This window comes from Corvus hawaiiensis, chromosome 12, assembly GCF_020740725.1.
Source record: "Corvus hawaiiensis isolate bCorHaw1 chromosome 12, bCorHaw1.pri.cur, whole genome shotgun sequence".
NCBI lineage: Eukaryota > Metazoa > Chordata > Aves > Passeriformes > Corvidae > Corvus > Corvus hawaiiensis.
Genome location: NC_063224.1, coordinates 12508930 through 12514929, shown reverse-complemented (window position 1 = coordinate 12514929; position 6000 = coordinate 12508930).

Here is a 6000-nt window from a genome sequence, read left to right as displayed (position 1 = left end):
GCTAAGAGTTATCCCCACCATCAGTGCGAATTTTGCTGTTGAGCTGAACAGCACTAAACACAACTGAACCGTACTTCAGCTAAGAACAGCTTTTGAAATACTTTAGGAAAGTCTTGTTTTCACATATGCAATTATAAATTATATGGATAAGAAAAACCATACTGGATCTAAATGCCTGTGTACACAAAAAGTGACAGAGCACACTCTCCAGATTGATGCTGACAGCTCCCAGTTTTAGCTAATGCTGGGTCCACGCTCATTCTGTGAGTGGGAGGTGGTACTTCCAGACTGTATGCCCCAGAATGTTGCACTAAATGCTGACCTAAATAACTCTCTGGCCTCTGTGCTCCATAGTGTTGGTTTCTACAGCAGGGTGTCAAATTTTTTCATTCTATAGCAATTATCATTTTGAGGATGTTTCAAACTGAAATCTAAGTATCTGAAATCAGAATATACCACAAGCTGCCTCCTGCACCTACTGATTTTTATGTATCAGTCCGGTGAAGTAAATGAAAATGTTTGTTTACACAAAGATTGAATCTGTTTAGGCTTCTGTAAATTTTGTGACTATTACACAAAGAATATTCTAGTAAATTTATAGAAAACATGAAATAATTAAGAACTTACGGATTTATCTTGCAATTGTTGTCAAAAGAAATCCTCATCCAGTAGCAGTTTCCAGGAATAGCATACATCAATGTGAAGACTGTCATTGGCCAGTATTTTTCACTGCAACATCACTGCTGTGACTCTGTTGATGGCAGAATTCCAACCAAAGGCACCTGTCCTTCCGGGTGACTTGGGTGGCAAGGTAGGGTTGGATCCAGAAAAATAAAACCTTTTGTTATTTAACGAGAAGCAAAGTAACAAAGCAAGCAGCAGGGATTACGATCTGGGCCTGGTGATTAAGAGTGGTGCTGTGAAAGCAGGTACTGTGAAACGTGTGCAGGTGCCATGGTGGGGAAGCAGCTGAACACACAACGTGAGCAGTGCAGCAGGAAAGGGCACTGGAGAGGGCACTCACCTCTGTGCTCAGCACTTCTGGGGGGCACAGTACTGCAGCGTGCAGTTCTAGCATTATACTATAAAATTATGCTAAAAATTGGTGAAATCTAGGCACTGAATAGCAAAGAAGACCATATAGAGGCTCAGTGGAGCTCTTGCCGCAGGATCTGTAACTGATCCCAAGTCCTCACAGAGCCTTTTTCCATGGCGGTTCCTGTGTCTGTCCAGGCAGCTCTAAAACAAAGAAATGCTCCCTGCTCTTCATTCTGGGGAGAGTTTTAAGGGACAAGGATTCCATCTTCCAGGTTTTGCATTGTTGGGTTTTATGGTAATGGAGTCTTACTCCTCATTTCCATGCAGTACTAGGAAAAACCATTTCTCCACTTCATTACCTTGGGTCTCTCAAGGATAAAAACAAGCACAACTTAAGTGAAATTGAAGTGTTGAAGATACTAAAAACAGTGTGAGTCTTCCAATTTGAATAACGTTGTTAAAAAATAATTACTGCTGAGGTTGTGGTATCTCCCAGCTATATCAGACACATCCCCAAACTCTACTGCACTGTGGTCTGTTAAACCCTTAAGTGCATGTCTGTGTAAAGGCACTTGGGACCATTAATTCACAGCTACAGTTCATTCAAATGAATTTTTCTGAGGTTTCCTGTTTAGGAAAGTCTAAATTTATTACAAGAGGTCTGGCTAACAGCCCTGAAATGGAACTGATCACAAGAATAAGCATTTCTATGACATTCCTGCTACAAGCCCTCACCACTAATATTTTTCCTTGAACTCCCAGCCTCTCTATCCTGAAAATAACACAGGTAAATCCCCAGTCTTTTACACATATTGAAAACCTACTAAGTGAAAGGAATACCATAATAAATGAACAAGTATAAAAAGTTGCTTTGGCTGTTTCCCAGAAGTGATACAACAAAATTTAAATCAATTGTTTTCCCTGGAAAAACTCTAATACATGTGGCTGCAGAAATTCTTCAACGTGTTCTCTAGGTTTAATATCATTTCAGGAATAGCTTTTTGGAATAGTTTTCACAGAAACCACTGAAAGAAGGGGACGTTACCTGAATGAATAATAAGCAAAATATGCTGAGCAGATGGTGCAGACATCTAGGATCTAATTTCTACAGGACTTGAAATGTGATCATTCAGCTGCCTTTGTGTTTTCTGTGTGAGGATAACAAAAACATCTTTGGAAAGCTGCCAGCTTTCCCTATAAATTTTAAGCATTTTCTAAACAAGCCTTTGAGATTTTTTTGTTTTCCTTTGCCGAAGGAAAGTTGGTGGTGTTCTCAGAGCTGTCTAAAATGTTTTGATGTGGAGCCTCAGTACAATTTTTATTTTTAAAATTTCATTTTCAAGTAGAAAATTCTTGCGGTTTGTAGGATATTGGGAAGTTTCTAGTCAGAATTTTTTTGGAAGAAGAGTAACATGAAAAGAGTAATGATTTTCTTGCTGAAAATGAACAGAGATTGAAATCCAGTTTATGATTCACAGTGCAGCTCTAAGAAAGCCATTCTGTATTTCTGCCTGTAATGTGTATCTTATGTTAGTCTTCTTTATTTTCTTGTATTTTTTCAGTTGGGTATTTTTATTATTTCAATAACTGCCACCCTCTTTTTTTTCCCCCCATGCACTTTATTTGTTAAATTTTATCTCTATGTCAGTATTTCATTATTTTTTTAAATCCCTTCCTTCTTCCTTCATAATTTTAAACCTTGCTAGATTTCCTTCATTTTTCCCTTGTCTTTATGCTTTATCCTCTTCCTTTCTTTCATTTCTTCTTTCATAATTTTTTTTTTTTTTGCACAAGTTCCTTTTTTTAAAAATTCTGCACTTTTTGGTACACTTCTCTTTCCCAGTGGAAGAGAAATAGTGAAGAGACTGCTGCTGTCTGAGTAAGTTACACAGGTATTTTGGGTGTGCATGGCAGGGTTTTGGTAGTGGGGGGGCTCCAGATGTGGCATCTGGGAGAAGCTGCCAGAAGCTTCCCCCATGTCCAGTGAAGGCAACACCAGCTGGATCCAGGAAAGATCCACCACTGGCCAAGGCTGTAGGGAACGAGGTAGAGAATTCAGGGGCAAAGTTAAGCCTGGGAAGAAGGGAGGGTGGGGGAAAGGTGTTTTAAGGTTTAGTCTTTATCTTTCACTACTGACCCGCAAACCTTTTGTTGTATTTCCTCTCCCCTGTCCAGCTGAGGGTGGGAAGGGATAAACCACTTCTGGTGGGCACCTGCTCCCTTGAGGAAGAGAGTGCTGAGGCATGGGAACTGGAGTATCAAACTGCAGGCTGCAGTTTAGCCTGTGCCAAACTAAGCAGCTATCTCAGCTACCAGAATCTGAGTGTTTGGCTCTTTCTGTTTGTACAAATGATTTAATTTAATTGTGCATTTCAGAGTACTGCAGCCTGTAGCTAGCAGAATTGGAGAGATGTGCAGGAGCTGGAATTCAGGGGCAAGCTAACCAGTGGACAACAAAAAGGGCTTGGCTGGCTGAGTGCTGGACAGGGTTAATGTGAATAGCTGGATGTCTCAATAACCCCCTTTCTTCCTTCTCTGAAGGACACTCTTCATGTTGCCATTTCCTTTCCTAAATTGCAGATTTTCTTTTCTCCCTAATGCAGATTTGACAATGAGTTTTGCTGTATAGGTGTGGAAATTATCCATACATTTTCATCAAACAGTATCTCTTGAAATGCTCTGGAAAGTTTTGACAAATAGACAGTTTTTCACCTGGTATTTAGCTATTTCTGAGGTCGCCTTAAAACAGAATCAGTATTGTTCCCACAGTCATAAAGATTGAAGAGCAGGCTTTTTTTTCAACAGTCTAGAGCTTCCAGGTCAGTGTTTTGAGGCTACAAACCTTTAAGTCATCACTGACTCCTGCACAGGCAGACACCTGTGGAATCTCTTAGAAATCGCTGTGTTTTGGAGCAGGACTGGCTGTTACAATCACCTCGTGTTGCTGAAATTCTTTGTGAGTTTCAATCTCTACCAGCAAGTTGCAGCTAAACACCCTTTTCAATACTTAACTTTGATATTTGTAAAAATAGGCCAAAAAAGTGTCCTGTTTTTTCAGTAAAATGCCTGAAATGGACAGTTCACGTGACAAAAGCCATAAAAGAGCTTTTGTTTTGAGTACAAGAGGCACTGTTTCTCTGCAGGTGTTTGCATGAGGGAAAGCTGCAAGGGTAGCATTTGTCAACTTAAATAATAAGCACAGAACTGTGTATCTTCCCCTACCAATGATTCTTCCAGCAAATATGATCACGAAGGAAATTGAATTCAAACATCAGCTTATTCCCATGCTAATTAGTGAACTCACTGGCTCTCTCACATGATAACAGCAATCCAAACAGAATCAAAAGCAACTTCTACTGGGTTTTGGTGGTCAACACTGTAATTATACTATTTTAGAAGAGTGCAGCCCTAAGAGTAGGTGTGATTGTGGCTTTGGAGGTATGGCCCAGACCCGGGGCTGGTGTTAATTGGTGTTCAGCCCAGTGAAGCTAACAGTGATAGAAGCTGCCTCAGGGTGTCTATCTGCTTATGTAGCTCCACTCTCCCCTAGGCTACTTCCCTGACTTAATCCCTCCCCTATCCAGCTTAGAAATGCATTTCTTTTCCTCATTTAAGATTCTGTAGACCCTTCATATTTAGTATTAGTATAAAGAGGAAACAGAGCCCCAGGAGAAAGATCAGAGTTTCTGTTCTGTTGAGGCATCAGAGTCATTCTTCCCTTAATGAAGAGAAACAGCAGGATGGATAAAAATCAATGACTTAAAAATAAATTGGGCTTTTAATTTAAGTTTAAAAAAGTCTTTCTTGAGTAAAACTTTAAAATTAGGTTTTAAACCCACATTGAGCCCAATTTATTCTGATGTATTAAATCTTTCAAAGTTAAAAAAAACCAAACCCAAAATGTGTTGCTGGCAAGGTGCTCACATCATTACCAGTGAAGAGCATGCAGTTCTGCTACATTCCATTTACTCAATGTTATTCAGTGGTTAAAGTCAACATGTAGAACAGTGAGATATGTTTTCACTGTGTACTTTTCAGTTATCTTCCTAAAAATGATAATGATATTAAAATTTTGTCTCAAAATTAAATATATCCATTTTGCTGTGTCTGTCACCTAGTCTCTGAAAAAGCAGGATACTTATTTACCATGCGACCATTGGAAACAACCATTGCAAATCAAACCTTCCTTTGTTGATTAAAACAATTAATTTGAAAAGGAAGATGTCATTTGATAACTTTATATTTTCCCCTTGGATTAATTTGTATTTATAAATACTGAATTATAATCCATGTTTTTGTACATTATTACATTCTATAGTTGCTTTAATAGATGTGTATAGTTAGAATGCCCTGTCTGCAGTCAAAATGAAATGGCTATACTTAGTCATAAATCAGCATATTTTAAAAATGACCAGCCTGAGATAACCAGTGTCATTTTAGGAAAAAACAGCAGTATTGATGCAAAAAAAGACAAAACCAAATCCATTTTCTTCTTGCCGGCTTAAAGGTTGTGATTCTCTATCACACTGTTCTGTCCTCAGCCTTCATATAACTTGCTAAATCAGCCCCAGGTCCAGCTCATCAGGGTTTAATGTACAATCAACCAATAACATGTTATAGGACAGGTTATTCACTGGAAAAATGACAGTGCCACCACCTTTTGCCATGTCCGTGTCACTCTTGAAAAACAGGAGCCCATTCTCTAGACATCTGCCATGGAGGAGGATGGTATATGGGCAGAGCCTGCTGTTTGATTTGCACACATCCTTGATTTCTCTTTCATTCAGAGAAGTGAGACTACCTGTCCTTCCTTAGCAAGATACCTGCCTGTGTGCATTTGACCATTATCTGGGCTAGAGAAAACATACAGCAGCCCCTGTGGATGAGATATTGGTCAGCAAATCTGCAGGAAACACGAACGGGAAGAAGAATTTGCTCAGAAGGCTGAGCAGCTCTTCACAG